The 21948-nt window shown below is 39.0% G+C and overlaps 1 pseudogene; it reads left to right on the top strand.

Annotated features, from left to right (window-relative positions):
• The first annotated feature begins 10716 nt into the window (after positions 1-10716).
• On the top strand, positions 10717-12598 carry LOC132666447 (E3 ubiquitin-protein ligase TRAF7 pseudogene; annotated as a pseudogene).
• Positions 12599-21948: the final 9350 nt, after the last annotated feature.

Genomic DNA, 21948 nt, shown 5'->3' with positions numbered 1-21948 from the left:
AGTTCGAGCCTCACAATAGGCTCTGTAGTGACAGCATGGAGCCTGCTTGGGATTCTCTCTCCCAATCTTTCTCTGCCCCTCCCCTGCACGCTCTCCCTCTGTCTCTCTAAATAAATAAATAAATATTATAAATAAATAAATAAAATTATCCAAGAAAGTACAAGCCATCTCTAAGTTGGGATCAGATTTTTAAAAGGGTTTCAGTTCTTCACATTCTAAAGTAAGATAAATGTTTATCACTCATTCCTAAAAGTTAATAATCTTTGCCAGCTCCTGTATTGGTGCCCAAACATATTATAAACAAGTAATCTTAATGCCTTGTTAGTATTCTTTACGTAGGCAAAAATGCCGCAGATAAACTTAGCACTGGCACAGTACCTCAATCTGAGATCTACTGCTATCTATTTCTCCCTCTTTTAATCCTATCCTACAGATACATAAAGATGTTTTCACTTAGCATATATATCTATTTCATGGCTTTTAAAAGGCCCACAAAGTTCAAATGCATTAAGAGATTTATAGCAATATTAGGCTCACAGTAGTGAGTCAAGGAAAAGTTTTGGTCAAGTTTTTGGGGCAAGAGCAGCCAATTAAAGTGTGCATACAGCTGCCTCTTATCTAATTAGTCTGGAGTGATTTGTCAACAAATAGGTCAAGAACTGCCATGAACAGTTATTTCAAAATAGAAGAGGCAGATACATTTTAATACACTAATCTACAGATTTCTCTGCATGCTGCATCTCTTCTGTTTAACCTCAATAAGAGTCTCTTCCAGCTAGAGACAACCTGTCAAAACTGTAGCTGAGGAAGAAGGTTTCAGCTCATTAGAACCCTACTCATCACCATCTTAAGAAGTTTCTGGAAAACTGAAAACTTAAGCAGGGCAGTTGAGGCCTGCACAAAATAAATCCAGACAGGCAGAATTCTAACATACCATTCCTGATCTAGTAAGGCTACACCGAGCATTTTTGACCCACTTTAAAAAAAAAGAATTGTGTTTACACATGAAAACTTTCTTTGATTTCCAAGATTCAGTAATCAATTTTAATTTTTTTTAATGCTTTGTTTTTGAGAGAGACAGAGAGTAAGTGGAGGAGGGGTAGAGAGAGAGACACACACAGAATCCAAAGCAGGCTCCAGACTCTGAGCTGTCAGCACAGAGCCCAACATGAGGCTCAAACTCACAGATCGTGAGATCATGACCTGAGCTGAAGTCGGACACTTAACCACTGAGCCACCCAGGCACCCCTGTCAATTTTAAATCAAAGAGAAATTCTCAATCAACCAAGAAGGAATTCAGCCCATTGGTATTAGCATATGGAAAAAAAAAATATGTGGATAAACTCAGACTGAGAAAAAAATCAAGGTTGTTTGCTGGTCTGATTTTTAAATACGTGCATAAGAAAGTGTAAGGGAACTTGAATGAAGTTTTTCTTTAACTTTTCTGGAGTCAAGCAAAGACTTACTTTGCTACATGCTTACTACATGCTTGCTAAAAGTTGAATATTGAATGTGCCCGAGAATAATATTGGTTCCAGTAGGCACATGTCATGAGTTCACTGTCATGAGTTCAAAACTATCAGTGGATTGTCCACCTTTTTTTTTTTTTCCTGGTGGGATGCAGAGATCATGGATCCATGGTCGTCCATAGCAGGAACCTTGGAATTCACAATAATCCACCCAGCTCTACTCCTGTCACTCAGAATGGGCATCAGCAGGCCAATTTTGCCTTCACTTGAAACCCCTGAGACTAGCCAGCAGGTCTCTCAGTAACTTTTACCAGGCCTGCTACAAGCCCCTCACTCTGCATGGAGACTGTGCACTCATCTGCATTTTAAGAAGCACACACTCCCTGCCTCTCAACACCTGTCCAGAATTCTGCCCTCTTTTGCCTGATATTTCTATTAGCTTCCTGTGATAAGAAACAGAAAAATAGTGCTTAAGAGTGTATAGCTCTGGGATCCGGAGTGTTGGGTTCAAATTCTGGCCCCTGACTTACCAGCTCTGTGACCAAGGCTAGTTATTTAAATAATCTGTGCCGATTTTTTTTATTTGAAAATGGAGGAAACTGTAGTCCCCTGCCTCATGAGGCTGTCATGAGGATAAATCGGTAGTTTTCAATGCAGCCCACTGTATTACAAATATTTAGTAACATCCTCTTAAAAATCCTGAAATGAACTTCATAGATAATGCTATCTACCAGGGTATTCTTTTTTAAATTAATGTAATGCCTTAATTGTAATATAAAGAAGAAATTTTTAAAAAGGTAATTTGCAATATAATAACATCTGTCAATAAGCAAATGCTCCCATGTGATTATTCTAGAAGATATAATAAATTGCCCCATTCTTGCACATAAACACAGAATTACCATTAATGCAGCAGCTATAATAACCATAAGCCACATACTGCAGGCAGAGACACAATGTCCAAAATAGTAAAAGACTGTCGATAAGGTTCCAAATAAAACAAAGTACAATCTTCTCATCTTCTCCTAATTTATATGATAGACACAGTCTTGGAAATGTCTGTATCTTAGAACTGCTTAAATTCAAATTACTTTCTGTTTAAATGCAAAAACAATAGTAGGATCTAGGCTTAAAAATTTATAAAATTATAAAACTAGAAATAGCCATGGGACATTAGAGACACTTCTGTGAAAATTGCGTGAAGTCAGTTCTTTATTATGTGGGACAATCCCTTGCCTTGCAGGAAGTCTACCATCCCTGGCCCTGTCACAAATCACTATTAACTACAAAAACAATTCTGCGAATTTCCACAATGCCCCCAGGGGGCGATAACACCCCCATTGAAGAACGCGGTATTAAACGACACAAGAAACACAGAAGGGCGTCTGCCACATGGTTAAGGCTCAAGTTATAACTATTTTTGCTAATTCTTTCTACTTTAGACAGTGTCTTCTGCCACACTCCCCAACTTGCCTCTGCAGGATACTCTCACACCCTGTTGGGTGCAAGCAAAGACACTGTTCTGTAGGGACTTGTGCCCTGCAGTAGAGCCAAATATGAACGTCAGTGTACACTTTGGACTGCATGGCTTAAAGTGCTGATATTTCTTCCAGCATTAGTAATAGGAAAACAATTAGCAAGCTCTCTACCACCACCTATCAAATGTGAGGAAGAGAGATTAAAAAGGTACGAAACTCAGGATAATCACAACCCAGAAGGACTTCTGGTGAGTCTTGTTTCTAGTTTTAAAAGCCCTAACAGGGAACTGATCATGGAGAATCGTATTGCAGGGAGGTCAAGGAGTAAATATATAGATTTGAATTGGGGTTTTAAGAGCTTTGGAGTACTGCTTCTGTCCTCTGTCTTCCCATGTATTAAGTACGTATGATATAAAGCAAATAAATGAGGTAACCTAGGATAGAAGACCCGTGTAACTTATCTCTAGGGATTTTTGGAGGCTTGTTTTAGGCAGGAAAATGGCTGCTGGGGCAGAGAAGTACTTGACAGAGGCAGAAGCCAACCAAGCGCTCGATGTTGCTCAAATTAAAATGGGACTTTGGTAATATTCTGTCTACCTGTCCATTCACATTCCTAAGTAACCTCATGGCTTAAAGATATACACCTAATTCTCAGACTTGACCTGTCTTCACAACCTCATACTTGTTTATTCAACTGTACATACAGTACAACTTGGTCATCTAATGGGAATCCCAGAATTAGCATATTCACCATGTGCCTCAAGATGTGATACCCTGAGAAATATAATAAATATTTGTTGAGTAAATGAACAAACTAGTGCTAGACAGCGGTAGCTAGAGAAACCAGTGGTGTAGCCCAGGTGTGGCCAAGGAACCTTTGAAGAAAGGAGATAGATTTCTAAGCCTGCAGAAACCAGGAGTAGTTCACATTGCTGAGGAAGGCCTGTCTCCAGGATGGGACACCTGGGCAGGGACCTGCGGAGCTAACTGAAGCCAAGATCTCTGAAACTGGTAAGTCTGATTCTGTGAAGAAGCATCTGATCTGTAGCTTAGCTCCAGTCTTGCAGTAAAGAATGCATCCAGAAAATAGGATCATGACTATATAGATATGGACTGTGGTATAGAACCCTGGCCAGGGTACCCATTCATTCTGTGTCAGAGCAGAACCAGGACTGCTTTGTGAGAGGAATCTTGACTTTTCCCTCTCTGGAGGCAGCTTTCTATTACATGTATCCTCATTAGGGGCTTGGACTTCACAAAAGGATGTTAACCTTATTCCCAGTTCAACCAATAGTTATTGCACATGGGTCATGCTGGTCCAATAACACAAAATACCTGCTCTTCAGGTGTATGGAATGGAGTATAACTTCAGATTTTCCTCTGGACAGTACCTATTAGATGATCAGTTGTTAAGATGACATTTTACAGAGGGTTGCCTGAAGGATTTGCCATCCAGCCTTCTTGCTAGACCTTCTGTTAAGCTGAAGAACCAGACCATGTGATTGTTTCATTTCATAGCAGTATTTTACTCAACTGCTCTGGGCCATGCTATATGTCTTTAGCATATATTGAAGAACATTATAAGGAAGAGCTCAATGGCACACCTCATTTTATTAGCTGTACAAATATTACTGATGAATATTTTATAACAACTCATGGGAGAAGTCTCTCCAGGCTTAGCTACGAGAATATTCAGGCCTCTTCTAATGTACTGTCCTTTAAAAGAAAAAAGTTTATTTATTTTGAGAGAGAGAGAGAGAGAGATTGAGAGCTAGCAGGGGAGGGGCAGAGAGAATCCTAAGCAGGCTCTACACTGTCAGCAAGAAGCCGGATGCGGGGCTTGAACTCACTAACTGGAGATCATGACCTGAGCAGAAATCGAGAGTCAAACACTTAACTGACTGAGCCATCCAGGCACCCTAATGTACATATATAAATATTATATGAATATAATATTATAATATAAATATTATATAATATTTATTATATATTTATATGTTTATATTTATGTAATATATAAATATATTTATATTTAATATAAATATATTATGTTTATATAATATATTATGATACATATTTATATATTTATTACATAATATCTATATTATAAATATTATATTTATGATATTTCACATTATATTTTATTTAGAAATTATTTAACATCTGTATATAACAATTTGTATTTAATCCATCCAAATAATATCTTTTAGAGAGAGAGAGAGTGTGCATGCCTATGTGAAATGGAAGGGAGGGGCAGAGTGAGAGAGAATCAAGCAGGCTCCATACTCAGTGTGGAGCTGGATGCAGGGCTCAATCCCATGACCCTGGGATCATGTCTTGAGCTGAATTCAAGAATTGGAAGCTCAACCGACTGAGTCACCTAGGTGCCCCCAAATGATATTTTTAAAGAATTATTTGTTAATTTAGCAAAGCCATATGTCAACTATAATAATTTATTTTGCTAGATCTAATACCTATATCCTTTTTTAATGTCAGTTCATAGGTATGGTGCTTTAATTTCATACACAATTGTGAATTTTATGTCTTAGGCTATAGAGTGACTTATTTTATTCACCAAATTGGTACCAGGTGGTGTTCTGGTATTAATGTGTATAAATTAACATGGTTACTTCTCTAGTGTAGCACATATGGAGGTAGGGGACTACAGAGATATTAACTGTAAACAAGCAAACACTTTAATAAAATAATTGTCAATCAGAAGCCAAACATTTAAGATAATATACTGGGTTGGTGTGATGATGAATGGGAGTTCATAGACAGTTGAATAGAGATTTAAATGATGAGAAAAAGAAAGTCGAGCAAATATCTTTAAGATAAGAGAGCTCTAGAGAGAAGGGAAAAGGCAGTATGAGGCCTCCATGTAAAAATAGCTTGATGTGTTTAAGGAATCAAAGAAAGCATAATTAACAAGGGGAAATGGTGTAAGTCAAGGAGGTTGGTAAAGGCCAATATAAAATAGAGATAAGGACTCTGCAGAGAATCAAAATAAAGCAATATGAATTATGTCACTGTGTGGCTTTTTAAACTGAATAATGAGGAAAGAACTTTCTGAGGAAGTGACCTCTAAACTGGGACTAAAGGAAAGCTAAGCTGCTACAAAGGCCTGAAGGCCACCAAAGAGTCAAGTAAGAAAAGGACAAATAAGTGACCATTAGATTTGGCAAGTTGCAAGTTGTTCATGATCTTGAAAACCAAACCAGAGTCAATGGAGTGGTGGAGAAAGAAGCCTGATAAGACTGCACTAGAGAGAAGTGAGATATATACCATGTTTAAGGATAGAGAAGTGAGATATATACCATGTTTAGGGATAAGACTCAAGATAAATATTTCTCTTCTGCCCAATTTTGTCTCTACAGCCAAATAAATTCCAATGAAAATCTCCCAGGCTTTCGTAATCTTGACATAAAATCCCTAAAATTCATATGAAAGCACAAAGAAGTAAAAATGTCTTCACGTATTTTGAAGAACGTACTGGAGGAGATGCTCTACCAGAGATTAAGAGTTCTTATGAAGCTACAGTAGGATCTTGTGCTTTTTTTTTTTTCAGTTTATTTGTTTATTTTGAGAGAGAGACAGAGAGAGAGAGAGAGAGAGAGAGAGAGAGAGATAATCCCAAGGAGGATCTGCACTGTCAGCACACAGCCCAATGTGGGGCTCCAACTCACAACTGTGAGATCATGACCTGAGCCAAAATCAAGAGTCGGATGCTCAACCAACTGAGCCACCAGGTGCTCCAGGGTCTTGTGCTCTTGATGTGGAATTCTACAAATAAAACACTGAACCACTGAAACAACTTAGAGATCCAAGAAATAGTATATGATAGAGGTGGCATTATAAAGCAGGGAGAAATGATCATCTATTCATTCAAGATGTTAAGACAAATGGGCAAAAGATGAATAGGCAATTAAAAAATGGCCAAAAAAAATATAAAAAGATGCCCTAATTTACTAGATGTCAGGTAAATGCAAATTAAAATCATAGTGAAATAACAGTTCAAACTCACCAGTCTGACAAAATTAAAAAGGCTGATTCAGGGGGTTCTGGGTGGCTTAGTCAGTTAAGCATCTGACTTTGACTGAGGTCATGATCTCACGGCTCCTGGGTTCAAGCCCCATATCAGGCTCTGTGCTGACAGCTCAAAGCCTGGAGCCTGCTTCAGATTCTGTGTCTCCCTCTTTCTCTGCCCCTCCCCCAGTCGCACTCTGTCTCTATCTCTCACAAATAAATGAACATTTAAAAAAAAGGCTGATTCAAGTGTTGTCATGAATATAAAGTAATAACAGTATGAACAGTATATAACAGAATAAACAGAATAAATCTCTCATTTACTGTTGGTGGGGTGAAAATTGGTATAACATCCATCAGTAGAGAATAAAGTGTAACTCTCAGTTGTGGATATATATTTGTGCAGTAGTAATATACAAAAACATGTATAGGCATTATGAGCACAAAATTCTGGTTAACGTTTACCATTGCAGATGGGAGAAAATGCATTTGAGAAGGATTTCAATTGTATCTATAACATTTCTCCCTTTTTAAAAAATATTTATTTTGAGAGAGAGATGTAGTGTGTGTGTGCACAAGAAAGAAGCAGAGAGACAAGGGGAGAAAGAATCCCAAGCAGGCTCCGTGCTGTCAGAGCAGAGCCAAATGCAGGGCTTGATCTCATGAACCGTGAACTTATGACCTGAGCTGAAATCAAGAGTCGGTCACTCAACCAACTGAACCACCTGGCACCCTGATGTAACATTTTTCTTTAAAAGGTAAAGCAAATATAGAAAACCATTAAAAGTTTATGAAGATGGACATAAGTTGTGTACATTCATAGGCATGTATTATATTATTCCCTAACTTTTCTCTGTTTGAATTATTTAATAATTTTAAAAGAATAAAAAGTGAAAACAGTAAAGATGTATTTTTACTGTATAGGGATATAAAAATAAAGTGATTGCTTAAAAGGATCAAGATAAGTTTTATTTTTTTTGTTTTGTTTTGTCTAGGGTAGAAGATGCTAGAGCATTTTGTATGCTAGTGTGAATAATCTAACAGAAAGGGAGAAATTGGTTCACAAGAGAGTGAATAAACCACAGAAATGAAGTCCTTAAGCAGCAAAGCAAGACAGGATACTAAGTTTAAATGGAAAGGCTCACCTTTCACAAGCGAAGCTACACTCTCTCCCTTGTCATAAGAAGAAAGACAAAAGGTAAAGGCAGATACAGGCAGGTTGGAGGATTTGATGATGGAAGATAAGGGGAACAGAAGGACTGTCCATCTGACTGCATCTGTATTCTCAGTAAAGCTGGAGGGCAGACAGGTAGAGTCTGGGGACACGGTCATCAGGGTAGAGATACTAAGAACACCATGGGGGCACCTGGGTGGCTCAGTTGGTTAAGCATCCGACTTCAGCTCAGGCCATGATCTCACAGTTCATGAGTTCAAGCACCACATTGGACTGTGCTGACAGTGCAGAGCCTGCTCAGATCCTGTCTTCCTCTCTCTCTGCCCCTACCCTCTCTTTTCCAAAAATAAATAAACATTAAAATTAAAAAAAAAAAAAAATAACGTGAGAAATGCTTTTTCTAAAAGTTGGAAAGGGAATTTATAAAGGAAATTCACAGAAATAAATGTCTAACTGACCTAAGCCAATTTGGTTAAAAACAAAGAAGTTAATTTTAATAGATAATAGTGGACACCAGGAGTTGAAAGTGGGTGAGAGTTTACTATTTCCATACAATCTTATTTCCAGGTTTTAGTAAAAGAATTCAACAAAAATTTTTCATATATACAGACCATAATTAAATTAACATTTATTAGTTAGCAGACCTTCCAATAAATCATATAGCCTTTTCTGTAAGCCCAGTGAAATCTCTTTGCAACAGATGTGAGAAAATTCTAGAAGAATTCAGTTAGCCTTGTGAGCATTAGCAGTCAACCACAACACTCCAAAGAGATGGCTGGACAAAAAGGATCTGGACTGGATCTGGCTGGACTGGCTGGATCTGGACTGTCAAGGATCAAGCTTCCAACTTCTAACAATAAAGGGTGACTTGCTAGACTCATGGCGAGGCAGGGAGTATTTCTAGAGTATTTCAGTCAGTTCACGGTCTTCAACTGTTACTAATCTCACTAATAGATGCCTGCTTCCAACATCCATTATCTAATTAACAAGCCACTAATTTCACCAATGAGTATCCATCTCTGTCCTTCATTATGCTAATATCTTAAAATCTGGTGTTATTTGGAATTAGATTATTAAAGATTATAACAGCTGTCTCTGGATTACATCCTGTTTTAGTAAATGTTGATTATCCCCTCCTTTCTGCTAGAGTATGCATTGCAACCAGGCAACTGGTGATACCTAACACGTAACTCACACAGGGAGACACACACACAAATACATGTGCAGACATGTGTGCCTATCCCAAAATATTTTGAAATAAGACATCGTAAGATACATTGTTCAATTCTCATTTGAGATTTCAAGTTGCAAGTTTCACTCAATATTTCTATTGATCGTTACCAGCTTGGGATCCTAGCTTGTAATGAGAGACTAGTCTTAAATCATTGGTTAACCATGAGACATTAAGAACTTCCTTAGCCTGTAGCCTGCCTAAGCTTCATTTTCCTCATGTGCAAAATGATAATAATACCTACCTAACGTGGATAATATGTGAATAAATTGAACAAAGTCATTCAGTGTTTTTTATTATGGTTAGACTGTATTGGCTAACATCTTTTGAAAGGTGCTTAACTGATAACTCCGTTTCATTGTCTCTGTGTACACTGTATTGCTTTTAAATGACAAGCCCCTCCAGGGCAAATGTCTGTGTTTCATGCTCTAAAACTCTTTTGAGTCCTACAAAAATGAGGCAATTTTGGAAACTTCCTTTAAGGGTAAGTGCTTATTAGATAGAGCATCTGCTAGTGGGAATTTTGTGCTAGTGCCTCTCTCTCTCTCTCTCTATCTCTCTCTCTCTCTCCACACCCCCGAACTCTGCTACAGATGCACATCTCACCCATGCCTCCTGCTCTGCCTATTAACAATATTTTTTAAAAAATGTATTTTGGCCCAGCTAGCTTGTCAAACTCATTCCGTGTCATCTTTCACTGCTACACTATATAAAGAGAAGTCTCATGCACTCTTTTCCACTACCCAATTACTCTGTAATGCACTGCAAGCTGACTTCCTTCTCCACTATGCTACTGAAATGCTCTCCCAAAGGTCATGGATTCCTCCCTATTATAGATCCAACTGTGTTTCCTCCGTGCTCATCTTCTTCATTCTTTTTGCAGCCCTTGACCCTGCTGACTATTCACTCTCCCTTGCTGTGCATCTCAGTAGTCTGGCAGTGAGCACTGGAGAAATTCAGACCTCAAAGATCTTTCAACACCGTCATTTAAACTGAGTGTAGTGTCTGTAAAATTCAAGTCATTGATGAAAGTGCCTGTGCTCTTACAATGTGCAACATTTATCATGACATTATATACAAGAGAATATATGTAACTTGCTGATACCAAATTTAATTTGTTGATTCTCTTAGTAGATGTGGCTAATAAACATTTTGAAAATGCTATATTGTAAAATGCACACAGATCCCTTTCTAGGGAGGAAGCCAAGGGGGCCTGATAAAGCTGGACAGTGGCATTGTCCCTCTCTGGTGGCCACCGGTGGGAGACATTACGTGAGTGAGATACTGCTCATGAGCATGAGGTCAGGCAAAAGTCCCTGCTTCTCTGTGGAGCCTAACAACCCTTCCACCTCAGACCTCACTGGACGACCAGAATGGAGAAGATTTTGGGACCCACCTTTTCAGCTGTCACTACCATTGCAAAAGCCAATGAGACCTGCGTGCACAGACAGCACCACACGGTGCCCTCTTCCTCCAGCACCCACATCTGCTCCCCTCGGGATAAGGAAGAAGCGTGCCCCCGTCACCACCCTGCAGTCTGAATCCACATCGTGCGCTGCCATCTCTCCCAGCTGCCCGTGCTCTGAGTCCAGCCTGTCCCTGTGCTCCACCTTCTTGCTCCCAGAGTATAAGGAGGAGCTGGAGCCGCTAGTGTTTGCTGAGCAGCCCTCAGTGAAGCTCTGTAGCCAACTCTGCTGCGGTGTGTTCAGGGACCCTGTGATCAGCACATAGAGGCACATGTTTTATCGAAGATTCATCTTAAGTCAGAGAAGTGTCCTGTGGACAACACCAAGCTGATGGCGGTAGTGAACAAAACTGCACTGGAGCATAGATCCAGGAGCTCTTCATTCTCTGCAGACATAGCTCTCCAGGGGTGGCTGGCAGGAAGCCCACCCTCTTTGAGGTAGACCTCCTGTGGGGGCCTCTTTGCCACCAAGCTCAGTGCCTGGAAGGATCACAAGGGCTGCTGTGACTGCAGGTCTGTGTGGTGCTCCAATGGCCCTAGCTGCCAGCCCCTCGTCCAGATGAACCTGGAGGACCCCTCAAGGAATACAGGTATGTCAAGTAGCCCCACTCTAAGTACAGGTGCATGTTCGTGAGAAATCAGGACATGTATGAGATGTACTTGAAGGAGTTACTGCAGCAAAAGGCTGATAGCTTCCATAAGATACATGTGGTGCTGACCCAAAAGGTCCAGGAGATGATTTTCTGCACTCCATGCTGGACAAGCTTTCACAGAAGATTGACCAGCTAGAGAAGAGTGTAAACTCAAGTTTGATGTCCTGGATTAAGACCAGGCTCGGAGAGGACCTTATGGAGTTCTGGAGGGACATGTCTGTGACAAGCTATCCTACATCAATATCTGGCTAAACGTGGGCATCCTAGGATCCTATGACCCTCAATAGATCTTCAAGTGCAAAAGAACCTGCGTGGGCCAACAAGGCCCTGTCTGGTGTCTCTACATCTGCTCCACGGGTGACCTGTGGGACACTTGTGCCATCTACAAGTGCCAGAAGTTGCTGGAGGGCCATGACAGCATTGTGCTGATGCTCTGCCTCCAGAGGCGCAGGCTTTATGGTAGCTCAGCAGACTGTACATCATGTGGGACATCCAGAACCTGCAGATGGTGAACATGATCCAAGCCCAGACAATTGGTATACACACTGGTATCCTCATACAGCATCCTCTTCAGCTCCCTGAAGGACATCTAGGTGTGGGACATCATGGGCACTGAACTGAAGTTAAAGTAGATGCTCATAGGCCTCAACCCCTGGGTGCAGGCCCTGGTCACCATCCAGAGCTACATGCACAATGGCTTCTAACCAGATAATCAAGAGCTGGGACATCTGGACCCTCAACTGCACCCACATCCTGTAGATGTCGGTAGCAGCATCTACTGTATTGGCACAATGAATGGCCACATTGTCAGTGGCATCTAAGAGAACCTCATCCACGTATGAGACATCAAGTCTAGGTAGCAGGTGCCGATCCTAACAAGCCTCATTGGTACCACATGTGCCCTGAAAGTCATCTTGATGCCAGACCAGACCAAAGTCTCCAGCACATCCTATGACAGGTCTTTCGGGGTCTGAGATGAATGACATGATCTGCATGCAGACCCTGCTGCATCATCAATGCAGTGTGACAGGGCTGGCCATGTTCCAAGGACCAGCTCTTCTCAGGGGTTGTGGACAGCACTGTAGAAGTTTGAACGTGCTAAAAGAAAATCCAGGCTGGGTCTTGGCTTCTTCTTGGCCTGCATTAGGCCTGTCCACACCAGGCTGGCCATATGAGTGGTCTCAGGGTCTCTTCCTGCCTTGTGGTGAGCAGGCTCAGCCTGCCAGGCAGTTTCCTGCCTGCCCTATGCCCTTCAAACCTTTCTCTGTTTGATTCTGTCCTTGTTCCTCCTCCTGAGGTGCCAGATACAATACTGGACGAGCCCACCCTTCTGTCCCCACCCCAACTAGACTTGTGGGCCTTTTTATTCACCTTTTATACTATCTTTAGACTATATATATACACATATATATATGTATATACATATATATATGTGTATATATATATATGTATATATATATGTGTGTGTATATATATATATGTGTATATATATATATGTATATATATGATTACTTTCTGATTGAAATAAAAGCTGCATAGACTGTGAAAAAATAAATAGAATGCATACAGATCGACACTTTTAAAATTAAAAAAAAAAATACTTGGGGCGCCTGGGTGGCTCAGTCGGTTGAGTGTCCGACTTCAGCTCAGGTCACGATCTCACGGTCCGTGAGTTCGAGCCCCGCGTCAGGCTCTGGGCTGATGGCTCGGAGCCTGGAGCCTGCTTCTGATTCTGTGTCTCCCTCTCTCTGCCCCTCCCCCATTCATGCTCTGTCTCTCTCTGTCTCAAAAATAAATAAACATTAAAAAAAAATTAAAAAAAATAATACTTGCTTTTATAGTGTCCAGCTTATAATTATTTTTCCCAAGGAGGGACTAGTTCAATTTATTATCCATTACCATATTTATTACCAAGTATTTGGAGTAGGGCAAGAAGGAGAGAGAAAAGAGCTCTGTGCTAAGAGTCTTGGGAGAAAGGCTGGCCTGCTTTGTCTCTAGAAGAGGAAGAGACCATTCAAGTCCTCCCACATCAGGATTCATCAAAAAAGTCTCTGAGAAAATAATGAAGGTGGATGAGGAGGCAGGACCTTTGTCCCTCATTAAAACTGTCATCCCATGTCCCTACTATTGCCTGCCTCCATGTTTGCCTCTTTTGTCAGATTCCATCTTTTGTTCCTCCCCTCGTTGTGGCCTAGGCAACCATTTTCGTTTAATCCTGTGGTCTTTAGCTGGCTCCCAAAATGAGATGATCAGGAGGGTAAATGCAGAAGACAGGAGCCCACCTTAAATGAAACTGTAAGTGATGTTACCCTTGTGTTTCTTTCTGTGTGTTTTATCCCTTCTTCCTAAGATATGGGTAATAACGTAGGGGAAACTTTCAGAGCTATGTGGTGTGAATCTTGTATTAACAAGAAAGACACCCGGAAGTACAGAAGAGGACACTGGGTTTTTGTCAGAGATAATAGAACCAATTCTCCCAAGATCAAGGCTTTAACACTCAATAGCACTGCCTACCTGCCCCTCCTAGGATTCATTTCTTCTAGAAGTGGTTCAGCCACTCTTCATTCGTCACACATTTTGATGGTGATGAAATACCTCAAGAATCCCCTTTGCCTATCTGAACTGCGGGGACAATCCCTAGAATGCTAAGCAGACTGTTGCCTGTCTACCAAAGAAAAGATTCCAGAGATGGAAACTTACCAGATTCCTATGTAGTCACTTTACCCATGATGTCCAAATCAGTAGATGAAATGTGAAGGAAAAGACCAATGCAAACGCTAAACTTTGGATGTGAGCCTTTTCATTAGCTTCTCTTTTTGTTCAATGTTGTTGTGATACTGTGATTTATATTAAGAAATAAATATTTGGTCTTTGTCGCCCATTTCCAACACAGAACTCTTAATACCCTTTGGAATCTCCTAAGTGAGGAGAGCCAGAAATGTGCTTTTTGTTATGTTAATGGAGTGGCTCAGGACCCCCACCTCTGGATGGGGGCTGGTTGCCAGGGGAGCCAACCATGTGATTAGAGGGTCGGAAATTTCAGTCCTACCCCCTTGACCTCCAGGTAGGGAAGATGGGCTAGCGATTGAGTTCAATCACTAATGATTTAATCAATTGTGCCTATGTAATGAAACCTCCATTTGGTTGTTCAAACCCAAAAACAAGGCTTGGAGAGCTTCCAGGTTGGTGATCACGTGGAGATCTGAGGAGAGCGGCATACGTGGAACAAGTGTGGAATTCCGTGCCCTTTCCCCATACTTTGCCCTATGCATCTCTTGCATGTCTGTTCCTGAGTTATATTCTTTCATAATAAATGGGTAATCTAGTAAGTAAAATGGTTCTGTGAGTTCTGTGAGCCACTCTAACAAATTAATTGAACACAAAGAGGGGTTATTGAAACTTTCAATCTATAGCCAGTCGGTCAGAAGCCCAGGTGACAACCTGGACTTGCAGCTGGCCTCTGAAGTGAGGAGGGGCATGGTCTTGTAGGACTGAGCCCTCCACCTGTGGGACATGATGCTATATGCAGGGACTTGATGCTATGATGCAATTCTGCTATATGCAGAATTTAATTGAATTGCAGGGGCACTCAGCTGCTGGTTGCTGAGAATTGTTTGTATGAAGGAGACACCCCCCCCCCCCACACACACACACACAGGAATTGGTGACCAGGACCCACTAGTTGTTAATTCGTCTGAAGAGTGTCAGTTACTTTCTTAGCATCTGTTTTCCCTGTGAAAGGAATGTAATGAGGAGAATAAGGGGAACATAGGCTTTGGGAGTCAGAAAGATCTAGGTTGAAAACACTGCTTCCCATTTACTGGTCGCATATTTGGGAAATATACTTACCAACTCTTAGCCTCAATTTCCTCATCTGTAAAGCAAAATAAAAATAGTACTTAACCTCATAGAGGTGCTGGGAACATGTCATCTATGCATATAAAGTACCTAATTGAGATCTTGGCATTTACTAGGAATATAAAAAAATTATATCTATTTTGATTAACAAATGGAATAATTTCTTTATGAAATTAACTGATTCATTTTGGTAACCATTTCTCATTTTTACTGAATTCAGATGAAAGAATACATCTGCAAAAACATACTGCCCTCTCTACCCTACCTTGTACATTTTAAATGCACCACTGAAATTCTGACAGAAAATAAAGGAGAATGCTTATCTCTTTAAGAATATATAATGATTGTTGACAGTCACCAGCTTGAAGAAGCACTTCTGGATTGATTAACAGTGACCCATAATTAAATATAACAGTACTTAGAAAAAGACCTGATGGTCCCAGAAAGAATTGTTTCAGGAATAATGAGTGTTTATCATTTTTATTTGCTTCCTAAGTGGCAGTTATCAACATTAGCTACCCAGATTTTTTAATTAAAAATGGAAAAAATTAATAAGGTACTGCTGTCAAGAGAAACTTTTAAATATTTGTCATAATATAAATTCAGTATCTCTATAATCATGTAAATGACATAGGGTATTTTTAAGAACACAAAGTTATCTATACCACATTTTCCTTTAAGCAACATGTTTTGTTAAGGAGACTATGAAGTGGAAATTGTTTTTACGACTTAAAATTGTTGCTTTCTCTCTTAAAGAAAAAGTACTTATGTTTCACAATAGAGTTAGAAACATAAATATAGCACAGGATACAGCAAACAGAGAGAAAATATTTTGTTAGCAGCTACCAGCTTTCCAGCGCATATGAATATATATATATATATATATATATATATATATATATATAATATATATAAATATATATATATATAATATATATAAATATTTATGTGTATTTATATATAAGTCTGTATCTATTCTAAGTCCTCATATACTTTTTATTAGATGTGGTTATTTAAAAGTCATTTTTCACCTACCTCATTTCTCATTTTCAGATATGCTACTCTAAGTAAGACACTACACCAATTTGATGATTCTAATTTTCTTTAATATCACCAAAATAATCTGTAGTTAAAGAAGAAAGCTAAAAACCCATTACCGCCAGGTACCCCCAGGAAATAATAATAAAGGATTATTTTTTAAATAGGAAGCCATAACAGTAAACAGAATGAGAAAGGAGAAAACAGTAATAAAATTTTAGAATTTCTGCAGCAGGTAAAGCCATTAGGTCATTTGAACCAGTCCTCCTGCTGAGGAAATGTAGACAAGCTGGGTGAAATCTAAAATCATCTTATTGAAGGGAGTAGAGAACTAACAAAATAATGAAGCATTACCAGAATGAAGATCTATAGATCAGCATCAAGACAAGTGAACCTAGCTTTGGGGGCTACTTCTGCCCGCCAGAACATTTGCAGATCTGTAAGAAAGGCAAAGGCTGAAGTGCTTTTTAAAATCTCTTCACAGGAAGGGAAAAAGTTGGGAGTCCAGGAGATGGCAAAGCCCTAGTAACCCAAAGGGCTGCGTCCTAGGAACAAAGGTGAACACAAAGGAACCGTGCCTCAGCCAAAGGTGTAAAGCCCAACTCTGAATTATCTGTGTAGTCTAGAAAATCTCCAACTCAGAAATTTTATTGAATTGACCTCAGATTGCTACTAATTCTCAGTGGATGGAAGAAGCAAGGAAGATCCTACCTAAAAGGAGATACCCAAACTTCAAACTCTTTTTATAAACTTATTTTTTATATGTTTGGTAAACTTTTTATTTTAGAATAGATTGAGACTGACAGAAAAATTGTGAAGATAGTAGAGAGTTCCCATATACCCCACACATAGTTTTCCCTGGTATTAACATTTTTCATTATTGTGGTACATTTGTTGCATTTAATGAACCGATATTGATAGATCATCAACTGAAGCCCATACGTGAAGCAGATTTTCTTTGTTTTTTTTTTTTTTTCTTTTTCTTTTAACCAAATGCCCTATTTCTGTTCCAAGATACCATCCAGGACACCACATTACATTTAGTCATCATGTCTCCATAGGTTCCTCTTGGCAGTGATAGTTTCTCAGACTTTTTCTTGTTAATAATGACCTTGAGAATTTTGAAGCATACCAGTCAGATATTTTGTAGAATGTCCCTCAGTTGAGATTGGCCTAATGTTTTTCCCATGATTATACTGGGCTATGAGGTTTTTTTGGAGAAAGACCACAGAGCTAAAGTGCCATTTTCATCATCCCATATGAAGGAAATATACTATCAACATGACTCCACTGTTGATGTTGACCTTGATCCAAGTTATGTTCGTCAGGATTCTCTAGTATAAAATTAAACTTTATCCCCCTTTCCATATTGTACTCTCTAGAAGGAAATCACTGTACACGGGTCATACTTATAAAGAATAGGAGTTATGCTCCTTGAGGACATAAATTATCTATATAAATTATTAGGAATTCTTCTGCATGGGACACTTTTCTATTACCTCCCATTTATTGAGTTTTTCAATAGTTTATCACTATAGACTCATGGATATTTATTTTATACTTTGTGTTATAATCTAAGACTACTTCATTTTATTCCTATAATTTCTCCAGCTTTGGACATTGGGAGCCCTTTTGGTTGATTCCTGTGTCCTTTTCATATCCTGCCATCGTTGTGGAGTTGCTGTTTTATGGGGGGCTTTGTTTGTTTTTGGTTGTTTTTTTTTTTGTTTAGTTTGGTTTGGTTTAGTTTGAGCACTTCCTTACTTTCTGGCACTACAAGACATTCTGGGTTCATCTTGTATGTGTCCTGCTCCAGTTTGAGAATCAGCCATCTCTGCAAGGAGTCCTGGTTGATTTTACTGAAGAATGGCATTATAAATCAAGATCTGAGTGTTAGTGTGCTCATTGCTACTGCTGTGTCATTGCTTCTAGACTCTCACAGCTGATGGAGAAAGGAAACATGTATATCCTAACCAGAATATTTATACTTATTTATAAAGTATCGATTTATATTGTATATCCATATATGTTGAACTAAACAGGAGTTTATACTCATGTGTCTAACTGTACTCCTTTACCATATGGATTATTCTTTCCTCTTCTTCCCCTTGCTTACCTATAAACTTCCACTCCAGTAGTAAGAAAACTGTCTCCCACTATCTACCATCTATTTATTTAACTGTTCAATTCCAGTATACATGTTATAGTTGTTTTAGAATTGTTAACTCATATGCTTGTTGAAGACAATTTTTTTCAAACAGAGTATACTACTTCTATTCAGTTCCTTTTGTCTCTAGTCTTACAGACTCCACTCATTTCTAAAGTTATTTAGGTCAACTATTTCCCCCACCCCTTTCAATGAGATTGTTTCATACATTTTTAGTGTAGCTAGGTTCTTTTGTCACAATGTGAACTGTCGCATAGCATAGAGTCTACCTAACAATTTCTTAAATTTAAATGCCTTAAGACTCACTCCTGCGCTTTAAAGTTTTATGGGTTTTGAAAAACGTAGTGGTATACATTACAGTATTATGCAAAATAGTTTCACTGCCCTAACACCATATGCTTCACCTATTCAAAGCACATATGCACTCTAAAACTCCTTCAACCACTAATCTGTTTTACCTGTTTGTCTTTTGGGGATGTCATATAAATGGAATAATGCAGCATGTCGCCTTTTCAGACTGGCTTCTTTTACCTGGCAATATGCATTCAAAATTCATCCATGTCTCTGAATGGCTTGATAGCTCAGAACTTCTTATTGCTAATAGACTTCCACTGTATAGATGTACACAGTTTGTTTATTAATTCACCTACTAAAGAACATCTTGGTTGCTCTAGGTTTTGGAAATTGTTAATAAAGCTACTGTAAACATTTAAATGCAGGGTTTGTTTGTTTGTTCCCATTTTTCTTTGAGAGAGAGAGAGAGCATGCACGTGAGCAGGGTAGAGGGGCAGAGGGAAAGAGAGAGAATCTTAAGCAGACTCCACATTCAGCATGGAACCCAACGCAGGGCTTAATCCCATGACCCTGGGATCATGACTCTGAAATGAAAAGTCAGATTGAGCTCAACCGAGTGAGCCACCCAGGTGTCCCTCAAACGTACGCTTTTATGTGGAACATACATTTTCAAATCAATTGGGTAAATACCTAGGGGTTTGCTGAATTGTATAGTAAGAATATATTTAGCTTTGTAAAAACAAAACAAAACAAAACAACTGCCAAACCATCTTCCAAAGTGCCTATACCAATGTGCACCACCACCAGTAATGACTGAGAGTTGCTGTTGCTCTGTATCCTTACCAGCAACTGGTAGTGTCAGGGTTTTGTTTTTGGTTCCTCGTCATTCTAATAGGGGTGTGGCGGTACCTCATTGATGTTGCAATTTGCATTTTCCTAATGAGAAATGATGTCGAGCATCTTTTTATATGCTTACTTGCCATCTGTATATCTTCTTTGGTGAAGTGTTGTTCTGATCTTTGGCTCATTTTTAACTGAGTTGTTAGGTTTTCTTGTTGTTGAGCTTTAGGTTTTCTTTATACATTTTGGATGCAAGTCCGTTATCAGAAATGTGTTATGCAGATATTTTGTCTCCAGTTTGTGGCTTATCTTTTAATTTTGTTTTACAGTATCTTTAGCAGAACAGACATTTCTCATTTTAATAAAATCCAACTTACGATTTTTTTTCTTTCGTGGATCATGCTCTTGTGTTGTATCTAAAATCTCATTATCAAGACTAAGGTCATGTAGATTTGCTCCTATATTTTCTTCTAGAAGATTTACATGCATTTTAAATTAATGTGTAAGATTTTAGTTAATTTCTGGGTAAGATGAAATGTCTGTGTCTAGGTCCATTTTTGGTTTACTTGTTTTCCATGGGTTTCAGGGGTTTTTTGTTTCGTTTGGTTTAGTTTGGCTTTTTGTTTATGGCACCATTTGTTGAAAAGATAATCCTTTATCCACTGAATTGCCTTTTCATCTTCCTCAAAAAATCAATTGGCTGTGTTTGTGTGGGCCTACTCCTTTTTTTCCTTTGATCTTTGTGTATATTTTTTCACCAGTACCAGATTGTCTTGCTTACTGTAGTACAAGTCTTAAACCATAATGTGCAGCAAAAATAAATAAATAAATAAATAAATAAATAAATAAATAAAAATGTGTGGCATACAGTAAGAAAAAATAACAACTTAGATAAGGAGATAAAGCAATATGACTAAGAAAGCAGAGAAGGGCTACTGGGTGGTTCAGTCGATTGAGTGTCCAACTTCAGTTCAGGTCACAATCTCATGGTTCATGAGTCCGAACCCACATCAGGCTTGCTACTGTCAGCACACAGCCCACTTCAGATCCTCTGCCCCACTGCCGTTTCTCTGCCCCTCTCCTGTTCATGCTCTCTGTCTCAAAAATGATTAAACATTAAAAAAAGAAGAAAGGAAAACAGAAAGACAGTAGAAGCAACCCCCAGAGTTGCAGAATTTGGAATTATCAGTCTATTTTTGTGATATTCAGTGAGATGAAAGACATCATTATTAGCACAGAGGTATAAACTATTTTTTAAAAAGAGATAAAATAGAATTGGAATAGTACAAAATAGAAATCTCAGGGGTGCCTGGGTGGCTCAGTCAGTTAAGCGCCCGACTTCGGCTCAGGTCATGATCTCACAGTTCATGGGTTTGAGCCCCGTGTCCAGCTCTGTGCTGACAGCTCAGAGCCTGGAGCCTGCTTTGAATTCTGTGTCTCCTTCTCTCTTTGCCCCTTCCCTACTTATGCTGTCTCTCTTTCTCTCTCTCTCTTTCTTCCAAAAATAAACATTAAAGTTAAAAAAATAATAAATCTCAGAACTGAAAAAAATAGAATAACTGAAATTAAGAACAATAAATTAGATCTAGATGATGAGAAAATAGTGAAATAAAAGGTAAGTTAATATGACAAAACAAAAGATATGGATAAAGGCTGGGAAAACATGAATATATGTGATACACAGAATAAAGATAAATAAGGAAGATAAACAAAATTGACAAACCAAACTTGACTAATCAAGGAAAAAAAAGAGAGGACCCAAATCAACAAAATTATAAATAAAAAAATTACAACTGATACCACAGAAATACAAATAATCATAAAATGCTACTATGAACAACTATATGCCAACAAACTGGACAACCTAGAAGAAAATAAATGAATTCTTAGAAACATGTAACATACCAAGACTGAATCAGGAAGAAATAGAAAATCTGAACAGAACAATTACAAGCAAGGAGACTGAATCAGTAATCATAATCTCCCAACCAAAAAAAAAAGTGCGGTGCAGAACCAGATGGTTTCACAGGTAAATTTTACCAAACATTTATTTTTTTAAGTTTACTTACTTATTTTGAGAGAGAGAGCACGAGTAGGGGAGTAGGGTAAGGGCAGAGAGAGACAGAGAGAGAGAATCCCAAGTAGGCTCTGTAATGTCAGCACAGAGCCCAACACAGGGCTCAATCCAGTGAACTGTGAGATCGTGACCTGAGCCAAAACCAAGAGGCAGACATTTAACTGACTGAGCCATCCAG

Source organism: Panthera onca, chromosome B2 (assembly GCF_046562875.1).
Source record: "Panthera onca isolate mPanOnc1 chromosome B2, mPanOnc1 haplotype 2, whole genome shotgun sequence".
Classification (NCBI taxonomy): domain Eukaryota; kingdom Metazoa; phylum Chordata; class Mammalia; order Carnivora; family Felidae; genus Panthera; species Panthera onca.
The sequence above is the reverse complement of the archived record's forward strand: the minus strand, read 5'-3'. Positions and strand labels throughout refer to the sequence as shown.